The sequence below is a fragment of the Lissotriton vulgaris genome, chromosome 12 (assembly GCF_964263255.1).
Source record: "Lissotriton vulgaris chromosome 12, aLisVul1.2, whole genome shotgun sequence".
In the NCBI taxonomy this organism is placed as follows: domain Eukaryota; kingdom Metazoa; phylum Chordata; class Amphibia; order Caudata; family Salamandridae; genus Lissotriton; species Lissotriton vulgaris.
Window position 1 is genome coordinate 258722132 of NC_141700.1, and position 24893 is coordinate 258747024.

At 46.6% G+C, this 24893-nt stretch overlaps 1 protein-coding gene across 2 annotated transcripts in view; it reads left to right on the top strand.

The window, feature by feature from the left end:
• The first annotated feature begins 4794 nt into the window (after nt 1-4794).
• The window catches only part of NDRG4 (NDRG family member 4), an 888963-nt gene continuing 868864 nt past the window's right edge, over nt 4795-24893 (top strand). Inside the window, exon 1 of one of the 2 annotated variants that reach the window (XM_086947800.1) lies at nt 4795-5033. The gene's annotated coding sequence lies outside the window, so the exon portion shown is untranslated. The remainder of the gene's footprint in view (nt 5034-24893) is intronic. The other variant, XM_086947798.1, reaches the window with a different exon arrangement.

The window sequence follows — 24893 nt, forward strand, 5'->3', positions numbered from 1 at the left end:
GCATGTTCCCTAACTAAGCATCTTTCTATGTCCATAATTGCTTTTCTCCGTTGTTCTCAAATTGAGTATCTTACTTGTTACCTAACTAAGCATCTCCCTCGATGCCTAATTACCTATTTCCATAGATCCCTAATTAAGCATTTTCCAAAATGCCTACTTAAGCATGTTACCTCGTTTTTATTTCGTCCAGTACATCTTGTTCCTAAATCACCATCTCCCCTGGTCTCTAAAGCATATCTCATGTTGTCCTTAAATCGTCATCTCGCATGATCTCTAATTCAACATCACATCGGCTCTTGGAGCAGCGCCTCACTTGGTCCTTAATTCACTATTATCCCTTGTGATTAACTTGTCATTTCATGTGTCCCTAAATCAGTATTGTATTTGTTCCCTAATTCAGCGTCTTAGCTGGTCCCTACTTAAGCATCTCCGTAGTCCCTAATGAAGTAACTGTCTTGATTCCTAACTAATTATCTCACGTGTTCTCTAATTCAACATTTTATATGCTCCTTAATTTGCCAACTCTCCTTGTGCCTAATGTACCATTTCTCCTGGTCCCTAGTTCAACATCTTGCTTTATACCTAAGCCACCATCTCCCTGGTCCCTAATTTAACATCTTGCTTTATATATAAGCCGCCATCTCCTTGGTCCCTAATTTAACATCTTGCTTTATACCTAAGTCACCATCTCCCTGGTCCCTAATTTAACATCTTGCTTTATACATAACCCGTCATCTCACAGGAGGCCTAATTGTTGCATCTTGCTTTATATATAAGCCACCATCTGCCTAATTTAACATCTTGCTTTATACATAAGCCACCACCTCCCTAATTTAACATCTTGCTTTATACATAAGCCACCATCTGCCTAATTTAACATCTTGCTTTATACATAAGCGACCATAGTCCTGGTCCCTAATTTAAAATCTTCCTATATACATAAGCCACCATCTCCCTAATTTAACATCTGGCTTTATGCCTAAGCCACCATCTCCCTAATTTAACATCTTGCTTTATACAGTATATAGTATATAGAATAACTTAATAGAGTTGAGTAACAACAATAACACTCGCTCGACAGAGGGATATGCCCGATAACTCAAAGTAAGCGAAATCTCACCTACCGCTTGTGAAAAATATGTCCTCCATTTCCTGTACATGAGCGTTAAATTCATTAATTTTTGTTTGTAGCACGAAAAACAAACATAGCGAACTGTTTATCACCGCAGGAAATTTAAATTAAAAGACATCATACTATAGAAAACAAAAATAACGATGTAACTCCAAACTAATGAAAAAAGCAAGTCTTAATATGATTAACGAATATTTATTCGGGATCCGCCTCGAGTTTGTCAACTCCTTTATTGTTTGTGGTTTTGGCATCCTCCCAAGATGGCCGCTGTAGACCACACGGTCTAGTTCAACAACACCTCACCCGGAAATGCGGTAACCTCAAATACGCCCTTCTCCGTACCAGCTCCAGTATGTGTTCCGGAGGGGAACGAGTAGGTAACACGGTGCGGTTTCACTGAGAAGGGAGTAAGTACTTTGCTCACAAAGACGGTTGAAAGGTCCCGTTTTTTAGAAAACTATTGTTTTTATTTCACTTAGAAACATAGCGCACGCACATTAATCGCAGTACGCTATCTCTAATTTTTCAAAATTGACAGCAATGTTTCCATGAGGTGATCCTGCCCCCACCAGAGACCATGAAGTGCTATTAGGCACCGCTAAATGTAAATATGCCGTTTTTTACCATGATGAAATCTATGTTTTGTGTGTCTTGTCTATAGTCACATTAAGTCCTGTGTTGTTTTTATGTGTGAATTCACAACCACTAGTTTCACACCACTTTATTTATGAATGCACTGGACTGGAAAGCCTGCACGCACCAATAAGGTGCAGACGGGACACCAATACGCAATTATGAGGCGTGATTTATGTGTGTGATCCCCTTCCTTCTAAGGAGGGGTCCCTTGCCACTAATCATGTGTCATTCTACTTTCAGAAACAACGAAACAGTACAATCGTATGTATAGTACGCATGTTTTAAATATAACAACGTTGAATGTATTTTGATAACTTTACACACCCTAATTAGGAACTCATAGGAGTGGAAAATACAGGGCTGGTCCCTGTATGGTCCTGACGAAAAGCCTGGAAGGCTTGAAACATGTTGACCACACACTGATTTAGCCCTGACTAAAGGTTAATTACAGTGTCACCCCATTTTAATATACCAATCTAGGAGCAAAATAAACTTTGTTGAGGCTCACTAGCACGGTATTTTTAAGTTCACTCACACCCACTCCACCACTATCTCACCTTAAACCACACATAGTCTTTCACAACAAAAGTGCTCCTGCGTAGTTCGCTAGTCGCAGCACGCCCCTTTTCGTAGAGAACTGGGATGGCCCCAATGATGAAGCATGTCACCGTGGGGAAACCCCGGTGAGTGAGGGGACTCTAGAATGAAATTTTTCTTTCTTTTCTTTCTTTTTGGTCTGCACTGACAAAATGTGTGCAGTGACCATCACACAAACTAGGTCTCTGAATCCAGTACATTGGATTCCTACTGTTTTTTGCTAAGTTGACTTGGAGGCCGACCTAGTCTTGTTTATTCTCCTTCTCCCTCTGTCCTCTTACTTTTATACATAAGCCACCATCTCCCTGGTCCCTAATTTAACATCCTGTTTTATACCTAAGCCACCATCTTCCTAATTTAACATCTTGCTTTATACCTAAGCCACCATCTCCCTAATTTAACATCTTGCTTTATACATAAGCCACCATCTTCCTGGTCCTTAATTTAACATCTTGCTTTGTGCATAAGCCACCATCTCCCTGGTCCTTAAGTTAATATCCTGCTTTATACATAAGCCACCATCTCCCTGGTCCCTAATGTAGCATCTTGCTTTATACCTAAACCACCATCTCCCTGGTCCCTAATTAAACATCTTGCTGTATACATAAGCCGCCATCTCCCTGGTCCCTAATTTAACATCTTGCTGTATACATAAGCCGCCATCTGCTTAGTCCCTAATTTAACATCCTGCTTTATACCTAAGCCACCATCCCCCAAATTTAACATCTTGCGTTATACATAAGCCACCATCTCCCTGTTCCTCAATTTAACATCTTGCTTTATACATAAGCCACTATCTCCCTGGTCCATAAGTTAACATCTTGCTTTATACATAAGCCACCATCTCCCTGGTCCCTATGTTAACATCTTGCTTTATACATAAGCCACCATCAACCTGGTCCCTAAGTTAACACCTTGCTTTACACATAAGCCACCCTCTCCCTGGTCCCTAAAGTAACATCTTGCTTTATACCTAAGCCATCTCCCTGGTCCCTAATTTAACATCTTGCTGTATACATAAGCCACCATCTCCCTGGTCCTCAATTTAACATCTTGCTTTATACATAAGCCACCATCAACCTGGTCACTAAGTTAACACCTTGCTTTATACATAAGCCACCCTCTCCCTGGTCCCTAAAGTAACACCTTGCTTTATACATAAGCCACCATCTCCCTGGTCCCGAATTTAACATACTGCTTTATACCTAAGCCACCATCTCCCTAATTTAACATCCTGCTTTATACCTAAGCCACCATCTCCCTAATTTAACATCCTGCTTTATACCTAAGCCACCATCTCCCTAATTTAACATCCTGCTTTATACCTAAGCCACCATCCCCCAAATTTACCATCCTGCTTTATACCTAAACCACCATCTCCCTAATTTAAAATCTTGCTTTATAACTATGCTACCATCTCCCTAATCTAACATCTTGCTTTATAACTATGCCATCTCCCTAATCTAACATCTTGCTTTATACCTATGCCACCATCTCCCTAATCTAACATCTTGCTTTATAACTATGCCATCTCCCTAATCTAACATCTTGCTTTATACCTATGCCACCATCTCCCTAATCTAACATCTTGCTTTATACCTATGCCACCATCTCCCTAATCTAACATCTTGCTTTATAACTATGCCATCTCCCTAATCTAACATCTTGCTTTATACCTATGCCACCATCTCCCTAATCTAACATCTTGCGTTATACCTATGCCACCATCTCCCTAATCTAACATTTTGCTCTATACCTAAGCCACCATCTCCCAGGGGCTCTAATCAACACCCCTCTGGCTCCTAATTAAGCCTCTTATGTATTTCCTGTTAAGACTCCCCGCCCCCTCGCAACTCCCCCAAGGGCCGTAATTAAAGAGCTCACTTTCTTCTCAGGCGGCGCAGACATGATCCTCAGCTCACCAAGCCCTGAGTATCACGTCCCCTGGTCCCTAATGCGGTGTCTCTCATCTCTAATTCATGACTCCCGTGGTCCTTACTGCAGTGCTCCCTTCAGCGGTTCCAGTACAACGTATTGCATTGCCCATCATTTGCCATGTCCCCTAATCTTTAATTAGGCATCACCCCTGTTCCGTTCCCTAATTACGGTGTTTCTCGGCCCCTAATTAAGCATCTCACTGCTTCCCTAATTAAGCATCTTCATCGGTCCCTAATTCACCATCCTTCCCTTTCCCTGGTTTACTTCCTTTCCTCGACCATCATGTAACGCCTTCTCTGTTCCTCATTGAAGCAATTCACCTGTCCCCTCATTCGGCAGCTCCCTTCCCCCTGCCCGAATGTCTGCGAAGCAGACACCAGGCCCCGCTCTCCAGAAGCAGATCTGGGCCAGCATCATCATCACATGTGGAGGGCACCGCCGCCTCCCCTCCTCCCAGCTCCAGAGCGGTGGGGGCTGCACGGGGCTGCGCCGGGGAAGGAAGGAGGGAGGGAGGCAGAGAGGACGGAGGAGGGGGCTCGGCTGCTCAGCTGCTCGCAGGGGCTGGGCTGGGACCTGCCACCGGGGAGGAGAGGAGAAAGGGAAGGAAAATTACAAACACACACACAACTTGCCTTCTGTGGGAAGAAAAAGGTGCGCAGAGCGAGCCGCGTGACTGACAGCCCAGGGGGCGACAGAGCCCTCGACTCCCATCTCTAGCCCAGCAGAGCGGGTGAGTGCCAGCCCCCAACTCCTGTTGCCAGGAAGGGGCGGAGGCGGAGGAGGATAAGAGGGTGTGGGTCTGTCACAGCATGCTGCATGCCGTGCCATTGTTGTATCGCATGCCTTCACATAGCGCCAACCCCCCGGGAACAAGGTGCTTGCACAGTGTTGGCAGTGGCCTTGCAGACATAGGGTAACAATCTGCTTGATGCATGCCGTTGTCCCGCAGCTGGACGGGTGTCTGTCTGTCTCTCTCATGAATCTGTTAGTCCGCATTATTGCACGCTGTTTGACATAGAACTGCTACAGCGCCAAACCCCCTGGTTTCCAAGCGCTCGATCATACATTGGATGGACATGTGAACATAGAATGAGTCTGGATGAGGGGGTTGTGTGTGTGGGGGGAGTTCTAGTTCCTTCCTCAGCTGGGCACGTGTGACTGAGGGTAGCAGACTTTGCTGAGGGCGTCAGACCTTTTGTTCAGTACTAGGCTGCGTAGGCGACGGTACAGTATAATTATGTTTGTCCATTTTAGTTGCACCGAGCAATACCAGCGCTTGTGTTCACATCGACGTCTGTGCGCTGCGAGGCGGATCTCGGATCTCTCGCCCCCTCTCCCATCCCCTCATCCCTCGCCTCATGGCCTCTTTTAGCGTGATGACAGCATCGTGCAGCGGGCACTGCCAGCGGCTCGGGGTCCCTGGCAGCGGTGCTGGCCGGCTCCATCATGTTCAAGGCGCTGCTCTTCCTCATTTCGCCCCAGTTTTGCCCAGTGCTGGATCCCAGCGCACTCTCATGGTCCGTGTTTCTCTCGGAGCTCCGAGTGTGCCCCCACCCACCCCTCCCTCCTCTTTCCGCGGTACCCGCAGCCCTTGTTTACTGCAGGGTTCACCGGGCTCGGCCGCTGTGCCAGCCCTGCTCGCGGGCACCTCTCAATTGTGCAGCGATTCGTGAGGTGAGGTTAAACAGGCGCACTCGCTTACTTCACCCAGCGAGAGTTTTGTCTGAAAGGACGTCATCCTCTGTATCCGTGTATCTGTATTGGTTCGGTCTGTTGCGAGGCCGTCTCTGCTGTAGCTGTATTTCGACTGGGGCTGGCACAGTGTCTGGCACTGTGTTTCTGTTTACCGCCATTTGTCTGTTGCCTTTGAGTTGATTGAAGGCATTGAACGTCTCTTGGTCCATCCGTGTATCCGTGCACTCCCTGTCTCTGAATGTGCAGTTAGATGTATGTGGGATTCCTGTCTGTCTCTTGGCCTGTGCCTGTATCAATACTGGGGGCTACTGCGACAAAGGTTGCCAGATATCTCCATGGTACCGGGGACACTACACTACTTTCAGGTCTTTTTTCCATTTCACAAACCTTGTCATGTAATGCTTTAGTGCCAGTGATACTGACTCCTAGTTTTGTTTAACTAAGGTTGTCTGCTTTGGTACAGTCCTTCACGGGGTCCGTAGTTGCACATTATGGGAAAAGTGTCTCTCGATCTGCAGTTGTCTTGACACTGGCTGTCTCAAAGACTGTAGCTGGATGCTGACAGGGAAATGGACTGTCTCCAGGCTCGAAGCTATACCCGGTCTTACCACTGGCCGTCTCTCTGGTTGCACTTATGTGATGGCAATGACTGTCTTTAAGACTGTGGTTGTATGTTAGCAGGTGATATGGCTATTGCAGGGCTAGGCTTTCTATCTGGGCTGACCCATGGCTGACTCTGGGATGGTGGCTGGGCCTATGTGTTAAGGACTGTTTGTCTTAGACTTGCAGTTCTTTCATAAAGTAAGTACTAGTTGACTCAGCATCTGTAGGGAAACAACCGCAAAGGTGCACCACAATTTTCATCAAGACACAGTATTACTAATAAATCGCGGAAAGATGATGTTTTTCTTGTTTTTTCAATAAGTCTTTATTTTCAACCATTAACACCGTACAGCCGACGTGTTTCGTCCCACTGGGACTTCTTCAGGGTTGTTAGGTCTCGGAGGCTATCAGATGTGGGTGATGCAGAATCATTAGGAACAGTGTTGCCTCGTAGTAGAAAAGTATTTATAGATCATGTAAATCGATCGTAATAAATCATCCTGCAGTCATCCACAGAGCCTTCGTCCTTGCTGGAGTCCGTCTCCGATCCACTCAGCATCTGTAGGTGTTCACCAGCAGCTGTTTATTTAGGGAAGGCACATAATAACCAGAAAAAGAGTAGAGGCCAAAAGGCCACTTTATGAGTACAGGTCAATAGCTAGTTTCAAATAAACTTTACAATCATCATAACCCCCCCCCCCTGACTAATATATTTCGAAAACCTACCCTGCCTTTAAATCTCCCCCCAACTATGACAAACTTCCGCAATCAAAGACGCCCAGCATCCACTCCCATCACCCATTGTTTCAACCACAGTTCCCGAACCCAGCCCCACTGTTGCCTTCAAAGTGTCCCATCCTCTAAATCCCCTGGGTGACCCTCAAGCCTTCTATCTTTGCGTCAGGACCTACATCTCTGCAATATGCCCCAGGTAGCAAGAAACTAGCCTCAAACCCGACAATTTATGAATTTATAAACCCAACAATGTGACCTGAAAATACACAAAACAATGTTAAAATAAGGAAAGCACCAGATAAGAAAAGTCCAAGGGAAAAAAAGATTAGGAAAAAGGGAGCAGAACTAAACCAGCCAAAACCTGTCCAAACCCGGTCAAACTTTGGAAAGAAGGGGTGGCCATCAAAAAGAGAGCACTCCCCAGACAATAGCCACCAGACAAGGAGGGCACAGTGACTCCTGTCCCCTAAGACCCACCCCAGGAACAAAAATAACCAATCAAGGTGCCTTCTGTGTAGGAAAGTGCCACCTGCCTGAAGTCCCCAGGTGTAAAAGCCCCAAGCTCCTCTCTCCCTGGATCCCCCATCGGGGGAGATGGAGCAGAATAACCAGTTTAAGAGTACAGAGCAAAAGGGCGCTTTCTCTCTAAGGCCAAAAAATAGCTTCAAAGAAACATTACAAACATCCAAATACCAACCTCACTAGTCCATTTGAAAATCCTTTCCCCTCCTACCCTTCAATCTCTCCCAAAATATAACAAACTTCAGCAATCGAAAACCCTAGCATCCACTCTCATGAAATATCCTTTGAACTACTTACTTTTCACCCAGACCCAATGGTTACCTTAAAACTGCCCAGTTTCGCAAATGTCCTCTAGTCACACCCTTAAGGCTTCTGTTGACATGCAACCCATAAAAGCCCTACTGAAGGCAGTCTGGTCCCCACACTCCTTCTATTTACAGTCTGGGCTGTTACCGTCCAGTGAGTCCACAGAGGTATGGCAGAGGTTACGGTAGATAATACCTTACTCTCAGTTTAGTGGTAGCTGGGCTGAGCAGTTTGGCTTATCAGAGGGTAGTGTGAATGCATTTGGTGTACATACTCATGCAAGACAGGAACACACACTCAATGACTTAACTCCAGGCCAATGGTTAGTAAAAATATTATTTTAGTTATTTTTATTTTAGGAACCAAGGGCCAGATGTAGGTGACCAAATACCGGTCGGTAACGGCCGATTTCGGCCGTTACCGACCGATATTTGGAGTTTCAGATATAGGGGGCTTAAATTGTACAGATTCAGTAAATTTACCGAATCGGTAAATCTAGATGTAGGTGGCACTGAAAACAGTTCCACAGGCCCTTAAGAATTCGTTATTTACCACGAAATAATATTTCGTGGTAAATAACGAATTCCAGTGTACATGCACATCTGTGCATGTACACCTGTGCCATGTGGCACACATACATGTCCTAAGGGCATGTATGTGTGTCACATGGCACACAAGCCAGAATCAAGGGTGCAACAAGGTGTCAAAGTGACACCCTGTCCCCCTTGACAATTCGGTAATTTTACCGAATCTGTATTTACCGATTCGGTAATTGACATTGATTCCTATGGGCCTAAAGGCCCATAGGAATCAATGGCAATTACCGAATCAGTAAATACCGATTAGGTAATTACCGAATCATACCAATTCGGTAACAATTACCGAATTGTTCCCTACATCTCATTTACCGAATCTAGAATACCGAATCGGTAAAATTCGGTATTCTAGAGTCGGTAAATGAGATTTACCTACATCGGGCCCCAAGTGAACTCAGTTACAGACAAGTAGACTTTCCAATTTTCAATATTCTTGGCATTAGCTTTGTATAGCATCAACCAATACTTTTCACGTACATGAAACACGTTTTAGTCTAGTAGAAGATAATTTGTATACAGGTCACCACTGAGCCCAGTATTGGTTGTGGGGGCTGTGACCACTTAAAATGTGCGTAATTCAGTATCAGCTCCGAGGCGGTCGATACCAGCAATGATATTTAACCTTGCGGTCGGCGGTGGTCAATGAGTAGGATAGATTTCAGCAGGCGGGCAACACAAGTACCCTTGCAGTCGTTTTTGGTCGGTTGCTGTAGATCAGATGGGTTTCTGCAATTATCTGACCATCCTGGGGTGGTCGCAGTCGGACGGATGGTGCATGAGGAGGCCAACATGGCCACTTGCAGGAGGGTATGGGCTCTCGGGCATGGGGGCTGTGAACAGCTACGGTTGTGCGGCTGGAGGATCCCTCAAGGTTGTAGAGGCCGTCCGGCTGCCGTGCTTTCCTCCGTCAGGTCAGAGTTGCATGGGCACAAGTACCGGTCCTCCACCACTGCAGCCTATGAAGGTCTTGGGTAGCAGTGAGTCACGTCAACAGGAGTGTCGGTTCTCAACAGCGGAAGATCTTGGAGTTCTCTTGTAGCAGGGAGTCGTGTCGACACAAGTGTCGGTCCTCCCTGTGGTGGTTCTTGTAGTTCATGTACCGGCGGACGCCGGGGACTAGAGCACTTTCGCAAAGGTTGCGGGGTCTCTGGGCTTTCTTGGAGGCCTGGCAGGGTTTCTGGGAGGACAGCAGGTCCAGTGGTCGAACCGGTTGCAAGTGGCGGGGTTCTTGCCGGGTTCAGTCTGCTGCTGTTCAGTTCCTGGTCCAGCAGCAGTCCTGGTCTGTTATTTTCTTTGGTCCATTGAATCTGAGGAACATTATAAATTAATAGATAAATAAATAAGGTTCTGGGGACCCCTTAAATACTGAATTTAAGGGCAATACTGAGGTCGGGGGGCAGTAGCCAATGGCTACTGTCCCTTAGGGTGACTACATCCTTTGGGTGACCCTTCCCTGTGGGGAGAGGGGCACATCCTGGTTCCTATTGGGTCTAATTCTCCAACTCAAGATGGAGAATTTCCAAGAGAGGGGTTCACCTCTGCTTCTGGCGACCCTAGGGGTGTGCCGGGCTGAGGTGGATACTCCTACTCTGCGTACTGATTTTCCCACCCGTCCTGCCACCAAAAGTGGGGCCTGGACAGGGGGGTTGGCATCTCCACTAGTTAGAGCCGCCCAAATCAGCACATCACAAGGTGAGAGCCTTTGAGGCTTATCGCCAAGTGTGGCTGCTCCTGCCAGGGAGAAGTTTGAAGCACCTCCACCCAGAGCAGGCTTTGTTCCTGACCTCTGAAAGCACAAAGGCTGTCACCCCATGAGGTCAGAAACCTGTCTGGTGGTGGCTGGCTGGCGGGGACCAGTAAGCCAATACACTAAAAGTTGGTCTTTTTTCAGGGGGCATCTCTGAAATGCTCTCTGACTGCATGTTATAATAAATCCAACACTGGCATCAGTGTGGGTTTATTATGCTGAGAAGTTTGGTAGCAAACATCCCAGTTTTCAGTAAAGCCATCATGGAGCTGTGGAGTTCATAATGACAACCTCCCAGCCCATGTACTCAAAATGGCTTCACTGCTCTTACAATGTCTGTGAATGGCACAGACACTGTAGGGGCATATTGCTCATGCAGCTATACACTCGCCTATGGTATGGTGCACCCTGACTTAGGGATGCAAGGCCTGCTAGAGGGGTGACTTACCCAAGTCCCAGGCAGTGTTGGTGGACATGGCACACAGGGATGTATGCCATGTCAACTTTTCAGTTTGAACTGCACCAAAACACGCAGCCTGCAATGGCAATGTGTGGGTGTTAAGGTGAGGGGTCTCTGAGGAGGCCCTTAGGGGCCCTTCCCTGTTCATAAAGCCCTTGGTACCAGGGGTACCTCTTACAAGAGACTTACATGTGGCCCAGTATGGTGCCAATTGTGGAAACAAAGGTACATTTATGGGAAAGAATACTGGTGCTGGGGTCTGGTTAGCAGGGTCCCAGCACACACTCAGTCACGTTGGCATCAGGTATATGGCAAAAAGTTAAGGACCACGCAAAAATGGACACTTTCTTACACTGAAACAGCCATAAAGATTTTAAAAAACATTTTGTTAACTCCTACCTCCAAATTACAGCTGTCGTTCCAACAGCCATCGAAACTCTGTCAACACCACAAACGAACTGATAACTTCTTTGCCAGCAGCTGTTTTTTCACCATTAGATAATATTCAACACCTCAAAAGGACAAATGAACTCTTGCCTACAGAGGAATGCCTCATCTCCATATTCACCTAAAGTCTGGTGTCTCAATGTTATTATGCTTCACCTCTCCTCGCCATACTGCCCTCGGCACCAATTCCGTCCATATCTCATGAGTGCCTGACTGTGCTTCAAGATCTTGTCCAAATCGTGCTTAATTAACTTTAACAGTCCTAAGCCTGGCACTTATAGCAGATCATTTCTACCCAAATGAACCAAAAGAATATCAGGACATGCACGCCACAGTCCAAGCTCAAATATTCCTAATAATAAAATATAGCAATATTAGGTGTTTAGTGGGGTGCCTGGAGCTTTTAGTCCTGGTGCCACTATGCCTGCTGCACTATTGAAATCATGACTCTAGTGCTTGCTAGATAACTTCACTTATGACTGCCTGTTTAGTTGTAAAGTATAGCAATATTAGGTGTTTAGAGGCGTTCTGACAACTTATTGCCCCTGTGCCACAGCACCTGCTGCGCCATTTAAATTAAGCCTCTTTCAGTTGCACGGTAACTGCAATTTTGACTGCCTGTTTAGTAGTAAAATACAGAAATATTTGGTATGTAGAGAAGTTCTGGTAACATTTTGGCCCTACTGCACCATTCAAATCATGACCCTAGTGCCTGAAAGATAACTGCATGTGTGACTGCCTGTTTAGTAGTAAAATATAGCAATATTCAGTGTTTACTGGAGTTATGACAACTTTTGGCCCCAGTGCCAATGCACCTGCTGCACCATTTAAATCAAGCCCCTTTCGACTGCAAGGTAAGTACAATTGTGACTGCCTGTATAGTAGAACATTATAGCAATATTAGGTGTTTATAGGAGTTCTGACAATGTTTTGGCCCAGTGACACTGCACCTGCTGCACCATTCAAATCATAACCCTAGTGCCTGAAAGATAACTGCACATGACTGCCTGTTTAGTAGTAAAATATAGAAAATGTAGGTGTTTAGTGGGGTGCCTAGAGTTTATGGTCCTGGTGTCACTGCACCTGCTGCACCATTGAAATCATGACACTGTTGTCTGCAAGGTAACTGCACTTGTGACTGCCTGTTTAGTTTTACATTTTTAACAATAATCTGGGTTTAGTGGTTTCCCTAGAGCTTTTTGTCCTAGTGTCACTGCACCTGCTGCACCATTTAAATCAAGTCCCTTTTAACTGCAATGTAACTGCAATTGTGACTGCCTGTTTAGTAGTCAAATATTGCTATATTATGTGTTTAGAGAAGTTGTGACAACTTTTTAACCCGGTGCTACCGCTCATGGCTGCCTGTTCAGTAGTCAAATATAGCATAGCTCTTGTATATTAGCTTTGATTTTTAAATGAGCAATGTTTATTATAACATTTAGAATTTGATCATGCTGACCAAATTGAAGAAATCAATCCAATAATGGCTACAAAGTGCAAATAAAGGCACCGAGGCATGAATAGGAAATACCAAAAAATGTTCTAAGGCTAAAGCTTCTGCTGTACACAACTTAGCAAAAAAAAGCAAGCATTCCAGCATACTGTCAGAAGCTGCCTGCCTTTTCCATGGGAAGAGCTCTTATCTTGACAGTGAATGGGGCTTAAACAGTGTGAACAGCTTTAGTAGAAGTATCCTAAACGCGTGCAGCCTGGGGAAGTAAAAAAAAAAGTTCCATACAAAAGCGGATAGTAATTCAAAATTCGGCACTGATAAAAGCCCCCTTTTAAGTTATATTAAATACAAGAGATTTCACAAGCACAGCGCTAACGTATTGCAGGCGAAACCTAAAAGGTAAAAATAGTCATTCGTATTCAGACCATAGTTTTGGGAGCCTCATCTCACCTCAGCACTCTCTTTTACAGTCCATCTGCACAGCAGGTCCAACACCCAAATTCGTGTCATGTAGACGGCATGTAGAACAGACAGCAGCTCAATAAGCATTGGCAAAGCCATTAGGTCTCATTTATGCGAGCTATTGAGTTTTCGCATTGTTTTTAGCCATGTTGTACAGCAGTGCAGCTGATAGCTAAAAAAAAGCAGTATGATGAGGTCAGGGCTGGCAGTGTCATATTGCTTTTTTTTGCATTGCTGACCATAGGGTAGAGAGGGAGCAATCTTGGAGGTAGAGAGAATGTGCATCATGGAGAGTGGAGATGCCTCGGGGGCAAACAGCAATTTGGAATGGGAGGAGAGGGAACAAGCAACAATGCAGGATGGACCGGGAGGATTGTAGGGGGCATGCAACAACATTTAGTATGGTGGCTCTGGAACTATCCTGATGAGGTGTGTTGGAACAAGAGTGTCCCTTGTATGATGTACAGTCTAGATCCTCTACCCTGAGTACCCAACTGCAGGTCTCTGGTATCTTAGTTGTTGATTTTGACTTCAGCCTCACCCTAGTTTAGTGTGTGTGCGAAGACCTAGGCCATTCTCTTGATATGTATAAGACCCTGGACTTGTCATGGACTTGCCGTAGTGCACCAAGCATGCCTTTAATTATTTGAGAGTTGACCACCATCCCCCGCATGGGTTTAGCATGTGGAGCAGTGGTGGCAGTGTCCAAGGCTGTATTAATCATTAGTAGTGAACAGACTTTTTATCTGTGTCATCAGTCGACGCCTGTTGGTCCACTTGTGTAAAGGTCTGTGTCTGTGAGCTAACCAAGCTCATAGAGCTCACATCCTAATGCATGGTATGCATGTGGGTGTCTGTGTAGCCTTTGTGGTGTATGCATTGCATGTATGAGTGAGCTAGAGTAACCGAGGTTTGTGAGTTCCAATTTGGAAGACCGTGGCCTTTTCACCAGATGGAAGTGAGGTTGTTTTTCCTGACCGACCATAGTAGTGTATTGCTGATAATCCTGAAGGTGAAGGAGAAGTTCCTGGAAAGGATACATGAAAGAACCACCTCAAACTGCTTCTGAAAGTCCACTCTGATAAGAGGTCTTAGGAGCATAACGATAGAGCACACACACAAATAAATATGCATTCAACCCAAATACACATGCATTCAAAAGTAGAAGAATTCTTAGGTTGTTAAGCATTGTTGGAAACTGCAATAAAGGATGTGCACAAAATTAGGTTAAAGCCTAGGATCACAGGTGAACTCATGTTTTTCTATAACTAATGTGTACCAATGTGTAACCGCCTAGTAGTTGATTGTTTGAACTTTTGTAACTAGCATTATTTAACTGTGTAAACAAATAGCTTCCTGTGAAGCAGGAAATTGAGACCAGCTGTTTACTTGTGTGAAGACGGAAGCTCTCCCCGCCGCAACAGTAAAGAGCTGTTTTTACATTGCCAAGAGGAGTCTGTCTTTTTCTTAATTTTTATGTTACCCTGCAACACCTCCTTTGCTTTGACTGTAGAAAAGTGGGCGTAACTGACCCACTTATTCCAGTTCCAGTTCTCTTGGAACAAGGTAGGGAGCGCTCTGCCGAGTACTCTGAGTTGTACTACAAAAACAGAGCTGGTGCCTGCCTGACAGCCTGCTTCCCTGAGTAGAGGAGACCTCATCTGGAGTCTGACCTGGAAAGAAGAGATGCCTACCTGTTTTGAAGTGCCTTGAAGCTAACCTGCCTCCTGAGAGAGAGAGAAAGAGTGTGCCCAACTTACAGGAGGTGTGATCTTCCACAGTGAACCAGAAGCAACTGACTTGAGAGCAGAGGCTCCTTCCACCAGGGGGACCCAGAAGAGCGATTTGCGTGCTCCAGGATTGGAGTGTGTAACAGAAACAGCGGTTCCAGCGGAAAGTTAGGCTAAGCTATAATAATAATCAAATGCACAATCGCAATCACAAAAACAGGTTAAGGTGATGCCAGAAAGAAAGAGGACCTTGCAGACTTTATGTTCACCTTCATTTTATCAGATTTGTAAAATTCAAATTGATATATACACAGACCAAAAAAAAATAATAGTGCTTTTGTGCCCCCAAGTGAAATGAAACCATAAAACAAACAGTGAAAAACATGTAAAGTGTACAGCTTGGTTTCCACAATTTTTTAAAAAGGTGACCAAAGATTAACTTAGTAATGATTCCAGCTTCTGTGTACAATAGTCAGAGCTGTTAAACTGGTTTGCTTTCAAATACAGTCGACAGCATTTTGACCCTTTTACAGTGCAGGGTCTCTTCTGGACCAAGGGATATGGGGATAATCTGATGGCGATTGTTTGAGACACATTGAAACAAGTGAGACACCGGTAAAGTGAGAGAGGAAAAGGGAATACTCACACTGGGACCCGGTCGGGTGCCCTGTATGAGAGACGAACTGGTGGGCTGACAAACGGTCTTAATCATAGGTTGCTCAATCATGGTTGATGGCAAAAGTACATGACCCCCACTTAGAGTAGTAGTAGTGGAGCAGATTCTTCAATATAATTGAAATGGCCGCGGAACCAATTCTGCCACAGGGAAAGTATTACTCTTTGGAATGAATTTGTCAATTCAAACTGCTCCGGTCGTCTGCATGGCTACTATTGTAGACCACTAGTCAGCCCACCAGTACTTAACCGGTGTCTCACTTATCTGAAGGTTGAAGGTGGCTGGCTGCACATATGCTGGACCAGGCAAGGTCTTTGCCCTAAAAGGCACAAGCCACCTTTGTTACTTCATAGTGAGGAGTGCTTTACATTTCAGTTGTGTCCATATGGGTTGTATTGTGGGGATCTTTGCAGTGGCACAGATCGGAGTTACCTAAACTGCATTCATTTAAATGGCCGGGGCTGGGCAGGACTTCAGGAGTCAATTTAGGGGTGGGTGGCAATGACTTGTTCATCAAAGAAGAGGGTAGGCTGAAGGTGGAGTCCAGCTGTCCTTTCCAAGTTAACTACAGATAGGTAGGTGTAAGGCACATGTATTTAAACACTGCAGCAACGCTTTATTAGTTTTGAAAAAAAAACAGATTGCATAGGTGAGACGGACTTGTCTATTTCTTCCTGTTGCATATGGCCACAGTAAATTCACTGCAAATATTTTTGCTGCTATTTTCTGAGGAATTGTCCTAGAACATTTCCTTTCTTTTTATTTAAACTTTGTCTCTTGGTTCTTTTCTTTTACAAAACATTACAGATATGTAGCAAGGGGGGACCCTAAAGCGGAAAATGGAAGGAGGGGGAGGGAAAGTCCAGGGTAATCTCAACACCAACAGGAAGCAAGCAGAAGACATGAGCGTAAAGGGCGACAGTGCCACAGTGGTACTTGAGGCAATGCAGGACAATCAGAAGTTCTATCATGAGGAGAGCCATCAAGCCAATAAATCATCATGGTGAGGTAACATTAGTGGTAGTATTGGTTATGGTCACCCATCGGTCCTCACGTTCCAGTTCCTCATTGGATGACAACAGGCCCTCCATACGGGCTCGCTGCAGGAGAGTGGGTGCTATGACGGTGGGGTAGACCTTTGCCCTGTCTCTCTTGACATATGTCTTAAAGGGTGACCAGATGCTCTCAAATGTAATCAACTTGTCCGCAACCAAAGCTTCCAGATATTGGATATTGTAAGCCCTGCCGCCATGAAGGTGAGTAATTTGCCCTGAGGGGTTGTGTATGGATATGCCGAATCTTCCCCCGCCTCTCCCAGTAACAGCACCAAGGGATCCATTGGTAGGGTCACTGAACAGAGTTTGGAGATCAGTAGAAGCAATTCCGCCCAAAAGAGAACTTTTAACCATCAATAGCTGTTTTTTTAAGAAAGCACAAACTGCCAGATTCATGAAAGCCGAAATATGCGAATTCTAAATTGCGAATAATACCGAATCGCAATTTAGAATTCGCATAATGGTATTCATGTAAAAGTGCGAGAAAAAATAGCGATTCGCATCCGGCCGCAAAAGCCGATAGCGATTTTCCGAAATCGCAGTAAAATCGCAAAATCCGTACATTTTCGTGTTGAAATTGCGATCTCGCAATTAGCGAGATCGCAAATTGCGATCTCGCTAATAGCGAGATTGCAAAAACGGGAAGTCGCATTTCGAACACAGTGATGACATCACAACCAGGAAGCAGGCAGTTCCCTCCCCCATTGAGAACACTGAGGCAGACATTGAAGCAGCACCACTCTGAGCTCCTCACAAACCACCTCGAGTCTTGGAATTTAGGACACTGCAAACTGCAGCTATGGCACAGGAAGCAGCAGCAGCGCTCAGTGACACCGGGCGAAAGCGCATGATAAAGTTCTCGGAGCAGGAGCTGGAGCATCTAATCGATGGAGTCTGCAAAGGCCAAGACAAACTTTTCGGCACGGACTCCAGGAGGGTGCCTGAGGCTGAGAAACGGCGACTGTGGTTGCGCATCTGCGCCAGAGTGAACGCAGTAGGAGTCACACAGAGGTCCACAGACGACCTCAAGAAGAGGTGGTACGACCTCCGAGGTCGTGCCAAGGAGAGGGTGGCTGAGAGGCTGGGTGAGCGCCTTGCAACTGGAGGGGGAGAGCCTAGAGTCCCTCCCAACACCCCCTTGGAGGATCGTGTGGAGGACACACTCAGCCTGAGGCATGTGTTGGGGTTATCCGTCTGGACTCATCCCGACCCACCCAAGACAGCCAAGGTAAGTGCCATGCGACTGCAACCCTGTCCCCTAACAATGGCCATGACCCTATAGCCTCCCATAATCAACCCCAGTCATGCAGCCCATGCACATCAGAACATTCCTATTGCATTGTGGGACATGTAGTCTGATCACAATGTACAAAAACTCCCATGCAGCCAGACATGTCCCAATGTACGCTTTGCAACAGCCAGTCAGGGAATGGAAGCCAGCAAGCATGTAGCAACTGCACATGCCAAAGATACATGTAATTAATCTACGTCCACTTTCCATCACAGGTGGCGCAGATACACCAGCAGTGACAGCGAGAGGCTGCAGATAGATGACGCTCCGGAGGAGCCTGAGGGTGAGGAAGAGGGAACATCCACACAACCAGCACCATCCGGCCAAGCTCCAGTGCCACCAAGCATACCACCACCTACAACGCCAGCTACATCAGGCACACCAACATTGCCAGCTGCAAGACCCATTCCAGTGGCACCATCAACATCAGGTGCTGCTAGACCTGCGACACAGCGCACACCCACTGTGCCCAGCCAGCACGGCAGGCATGTCAGGGAGCGGCGGCAGAGTACACCATGCACCGGCAGGAGGGGGATGGCTGTGCGTGTGCCAGGGCTCTCTATTGAGTGCCGCATGCTGCTCGTGCACCAATTGCAGGCACGACACCTAGGTGCAATCCACCTGCAGCTGCACAACACAGGCAGGAATGTTGCCAATCTGTCTGATCGCATTGACCGGATGTCCACTGCCATGGAGGCAAACACTGCGGCCATGATCAGCCAGCGCAACCCCACCGCCGCCGCCACTGCCAGCTACTCACACACCTCTCGGCGTACACACTTTCAAATTACGTGATAGGAAATGCCACCTCCCAGCTGTCCTGTCGGTCCCTGGCAATGGAGCTGCAAATGGTACAATGCTGTGAGGACGTGGCACGTGAACTCGAGCAGGTGACCACTGCTGTCCAGGCTCTACAACCAACTGGCCAAGCCAATGCCCGAGGGGATGACACAAGCGAGGGGACATCGAGTATCAGCAGCCTGTCTGCGACACAGGTTGGTGTCCTATGCGCAGCAGCAGGCCCAGTGCGGGATCACGTGCCCTGCCGGAGGAGGAGCCTGAGAGGCGACTGGGAGCTGCGCGCCGGAGGCGCCAATGACATTTCAGTACATGGGCAGGGACCTGCTGCTGACATAAGCATGTCCAGTTAGTAATATAGAGCAGTATGGCGCAATACTCCTCATATGTAACTGATACAAAGTATTCCTTATTATTGTGCACACAACAATAATATTTATTCAAGCATTGAACATCGGACTCATGTCATTATTTCAATTGTCATGCATGAGTGAAGTGTTGGGTGAGGGGAGTGGGTGCACTAGAAACAGTTCATTGTGATTTGGTTGCACCGTCTGTGTCCTTCAGCAGGATTTTCCCCGCATGCATAACGCGCAGGTGGCCAGTGGTCCCCTTCCGACTCACTGCCAGATATCTCTACAGGTATCCGGCGCTTGGTAGCAATGTTGTGTAGTATAGCACACACAGCCACAATGCGGCAGAAGACTTCCGGTTCGTATTTCATGGCCCCACCAGTCTTGTGAAGTATGCGGAATCTGCTCTTCAGGAGCCCAAATGTCCTCTCAATGCAATTCCTTGTGCGTATGTATGCTACATTGTAACGCCGTTGCTGTGGTGTTGCAGGGTTGAGGTATGGGGTGAGGAGGTACTCACGGAGAGCGTAGCCACTGTCACCTGAATGAGAGGAGCAGAGGGTGAGTGCCTGTGCTGCACAGCTACATTATCACAGTGTAACATTGTGGGGCAAGTGTACTTACCGAGTAGGTGTCCTTCACCAAAGTCTCCCCTGGCCAGTCATGTGTGGAGACCGCTGCGCCGGAATATGAAGGAGTCATGTGTGCTCCCAGGGTACTGTGCCACTATGTCCGTGATGTATGTCTTAGCATTGCACACCATCTGGATGTTGAGGGAGTGGTAGGACTTGCGGTTGCGGTACATGTATTCCGTTTGTGCTGGTGGGCAGATGTGGATGTGGGCACAGTCAATGCATCCTATCACATGTGGAAATTGCGCCACATTGTAAAATTGATGCTTGGTCTCATCCAAGTCCTGTTGGCTGGTGGGGAATGAGATGTGGTGGTGTAGCTGGGTCAGCATTGCATCTAGGAAACTCCTAAGGCAGCGGGACATGGTGGGCTGGGATATCCCCCCAGCAACGGCAACTAACTCCTGGAAGCTTCCAGAGGCCAGTAGGTGCAGGCTGCACAATACCTGGACATGTGTGGGCACGGCATTGGCCTGCCTTGTTGGGTGCTGCATCAGGGGGTCCAGGTCCTGGATAAGCTTGATGATCATTGGCCCATTCAGGCGGTACTTGGCGTATATTTGCTCTCTGGTTTGGCCCAGCAGGGTGACCCGCTGGTGGAATATCGTCTCCTGGATCCTACGTCTGTTCCGTGCTGCTCGCTGTAGCCGTCGCCGCTGACCACCATGTAGAGTCCTGGCATTGTGAGTGTCCTAATGCTGCAGCTGGATCTCCTTAAGTGTGTTTGGTCAGGCCAGCACCTGTTGCTGATTAGGAAACGTTTTTTCCCCAAAAAAAAATTCTCATTACTGGTTACCACCTGGTTTGGGTTCTCCTTAAATTGCGCCTCGCAAAATGCGATTTTCGGGGTATTCGCAAATTGCGATGTTTCTTGAATAGCGATAGCGATTTATTTGCGAGTTCGCAGATTTATTCGCAGAATCCGTGGTTTCTCGCATTTCCAGAATCGCTAATGGGCTACTACCAGGATTCTGCGAATTATATTGCGAATTATATTGCAGCTATTGCGATCGCAATTTGCCTTCATGAATCTGGCTGAACCTGTTGCTTGGTTTAATGGTCTTAAAAAGGAGGGCTTTGTGTCTACGTATTTAGAATCTTGTAGCAATATGCAAGCCGGCAACAATATATACATTACATGTAGTAATTGTATGTAAAATCCACTACTTGAATCAATTTCTTTTTCAAAATGTTAATGCAGGGAGAACCTCACCAACCCACACCCAGCACCCACCTCTTTCAGTTCAGGCAAGCTCATGTATGAAACGTAAGTCTAAGTTTCGGCATCACCATTTTGAAAATCCACCAGCCACCACTGGTTAGCACTGCACACGTCCCCGATAGCCAAACCAGCCCACAGACTGATCCATACTTGGGAATAGTGGAGAGAGTAAGAGCAGAAGGGATAAGACAGTATTACAGATCCTTGGGTCTAGTGGACCGCATCAGTGAAGGACGGGTATCTGTATGCTAAATGTGCAGTATTAGGCTTTTCTAAATATTAAAGTGCTTTCATTAAAAAAAAATAAGTACTGGGTTGGACATTTAAATTACTGCTTAATTAGGTGATTCTTGAGTCCTGAACTTGAAGCATTCCCACACTACCTCCTTAGAAGTCTGACAGTTAGCCATTGCTAACACTGCATAATAAGTACTGAAGAGGTTGTCCTTGGCCTAGTTTGCAGAGCCATTGTGGCTCTGACCCTAGGATATCAGAGGCAAACAACTCCAGCACCCCACGGCTGAGGCCTAGATGCCCCTGCTTGCTTCATGGCCTCCTGAACAGGGTCTGACAGGGTACAAAGAACCTGTTGAGCATATTCAGATTAGGAGTGCTTTTTTTTTTTAAAGCTGTATTTATCAAAGTTTTAAACAGTGACAAGTACAATTATGCAACTTGCGCAAGCTTGTCCACAAATAGGAACTATGAAAACACGACATAAAAAAACAGCCAGTGTATTCTTCAGCACCCTGCAATCCACCCCAGGCTCCACAGGTCCAATTGGGCAACCTAGTGGCCAAATCTGGCGAATGCAGTTCTTTAACACAATATTTAATGAGACATAGAATGTTTTGCATTGAGTATCATCCCAGCATGGCACCTTGAAGCAGGGTCAAAGTCTGGCAATACTCAGTACGAAACCTTATCAGGCTTATGATCATTATACTGGCTGGAATGGGATCGCCATTGAAAGTTTAGGTTTCTGATAGAGACTTCTAACCGCAGATTCCTCATCTTGTGAATTTCCCCAAGTGCTACACTGGATCCGGAATCATTTACTAGCCGTCCCTTTGGGCTTTGGTAGGTGGTGTTGTGCACCTCCGTGTTGGATCCGTCCTGTGCGGGATGTGATGTCAGGCCTCCAATATACACGCCACCTGGGATCAGTTACTTTCTTTCTGCGTCATCCATCGTGAAACGAGCGATTTCAAGTCCTGTTATTCTGACAGACTTGTATCCTTCAAAATTAGCCAGTGTGTATCATGACTCCCCTTAAAAGTCTAGGGTTTAAGCCATGTTGTGACTGTCATCATCAAATGTCAGTGACAGACACCGCAACATGCTTCTCTGGTGCCTGGGTTCCAAACACCTCTCTACCTCGTGCAACTACTGTACCAAAAAGAATTGCAAGGCCATCTGCAACTGGTGAGCGAAACGTTCCATTGCTGAACTCCGCAAAGCAAATCGAACAAGCCCAGTCGATGTCAAAGTCAAGAGCACAAATGCGTTGTCACTCCCGATGTTACTCCCATGACGTCATAAAGGTCGCAGAGTTCAGGTAAATCACTGAAGGCTGAAAACATAAGAAATCAGAGCATCAGTCTCCATCGTCCCGCATCTCACACCACGCTGAGTCACGCCATGTTCCAGGCACATCTAAGTCATGGAGTTGGCCCTCCACGTTGAAACCAATCCCCTCTCTGGTCCCCAAAGGAATGATGATGCCTCAACAGTTCCAGGAGCTGAAACAGGCCTTAGACACCAAGGACATGCCCAGACGTTGGTCCCTTGCTCACTGTGACACTGGAACCAAGCTACACCTGACTGGAGAGCCCCAATCAGGGCAAAACCAGTCTTGGGTTGCTTGTGTTCCAGTTCTGAGAGGACACAGCTTGGCAGTTCGGGAGCAGGGTCAAGACTGATATACATATGATTGGGTCTAATCTGATGTGGCATAGTGGGAAAAAGAATTATTGGTTGGAATGCAAACCGAGTGATTGCCAGTGGTTATACCTAGTGCAAGCATCCTCCTATCACCTTTTGTGTGTTTGATGTATTACATCCCTGCATATGCCCCCCACACTGCAGCACCTCCGAGAGGACTATTTGTCCATACTCTGTGAGGAAGTTCAGGTGCAGTTCTTGGCAAAGGAAGCGATAGAGCAGATGCCATGTGAAGAAGTACAAGAAGGCAGGATGATTCTGGAGATCAACTTGTTTATTCAAGCTTCAAGCACAGCAACGTCCTAGCCACAGCAAAGCCGGCGACAACTGACTCTGAGCACTTGGCAACAGGAACAAGCACTCATTACATTGTAGAGTCATATGGATAGGATGTTCTACATGGAAGCAGCTGGATAGCACTGAGCAACACATAGGCATTTACCACATGCCAGCATCAGAGATCGGGACTAGCTGTCACTCCTATTATTTCTTGATGATGGAGAAGGATGGAGGCCTTCATCCCATCCAAGATCTTCAGCCTCTAAACCTTTTCCTTCGGAAGAAGAAGTTCTAAATGGTCACCTTAGCCCAAGTTCTGTCTGCCAAAGATCCAGCAGAATGAATGGTGGAGATGAATCTACAGGATGCCTACTTCCATATTCCTGTCCTGAAGTCCCACAGACGCTAACTGCAGTTTTAGGTAGGTCAACACCATTTTCCTGTTTACTGTGCTCCCCTTAGGCCTTACCAGTCCAGCCTGGGTGTTCACAAAGGTGATGGTGGTAGTTGCAGCCTATCTGTGGGGGTTGGGACTACCAGTCTTCCCATACCTTGCTGACTGACTACTGAAGCCGGGCTTGCCTCAAGCAGTCGTAAGCCACCTCCAGACAATGGTGGACCTTTTGATATCTTTGGGCTTTTCCATCAATGTACCAAAGTAACACCTGACTCTTTCACACCAGCTCTATTTAATCAGAGCCATCTAGGCACTGTGCTTTTCAGAGCCTTTCCCCCGCCTCAGGGAGTCCTGGGCATTCAGGCTATGCTGATTCTACCCTTGACCTAGGTTTTGGCAAGAGTGGCTCTTCTGGGCCTCCTGCAGCCTGCTTGTGCACCACGTCAGGTGGCAGTTGCGGGATCCACAGTGGGAACTGAAGTCTCAGTTTGATCAGCACTAGGGGGGACCTCTTAGAGTTCATCCAGTTGTCAGAGGAGGCTGCAAAAGACCTGCAGTGGTGGCTGTCTGACCTCAATAAGAACAGCCTCTTCTCCCTAACCACTCCCACAGCTAACTGTTGTGATAAAGACATCTCTAATGGGTTGGAGATATCGACCTGGGAGAGGTGGCGATCAGAGCACTCTAGTCTCAGCAGAAGCTCATATGCAAATCAGCCTGCTTAAGCTGCGAGTGAATTTCTTGGCATTGAAGGCATTCTTCCTAACCATCAAGGGGGAATGGTACAGGTTCTCAAAGACAACACAATCACCATGTGGTACTGCAACAAGCAGGGAGGAGTGGGGTTGGTGGTCTTGTGCCAGGAGGCATTATGTCTCTGGAAGTGGCTGATTGCACTTTGCATTTCCCTGATTTCCTGGCACCTAGCAGAATCTTTAAACGCTAGGGCAGGTGTACTTAGCTGATGATGCCTAGTGGATCACAAATGGTATCAACACTAAGAGGCACAGGGTATCTTCCAGCAATAGGGAGAACCTTAAATCGATACCCCCCACTGCAGAGAACTCGCAGAGTCCAAGGATTTGCTCATTGAAGTTCACAAGGCAGCTCTCCTTCAGAGGCGCCTTCTGTGTCAATTGGGGCTTAAGACTTCTGGACACCTTCTGACCCCTAGCTCTCCTTCCCAA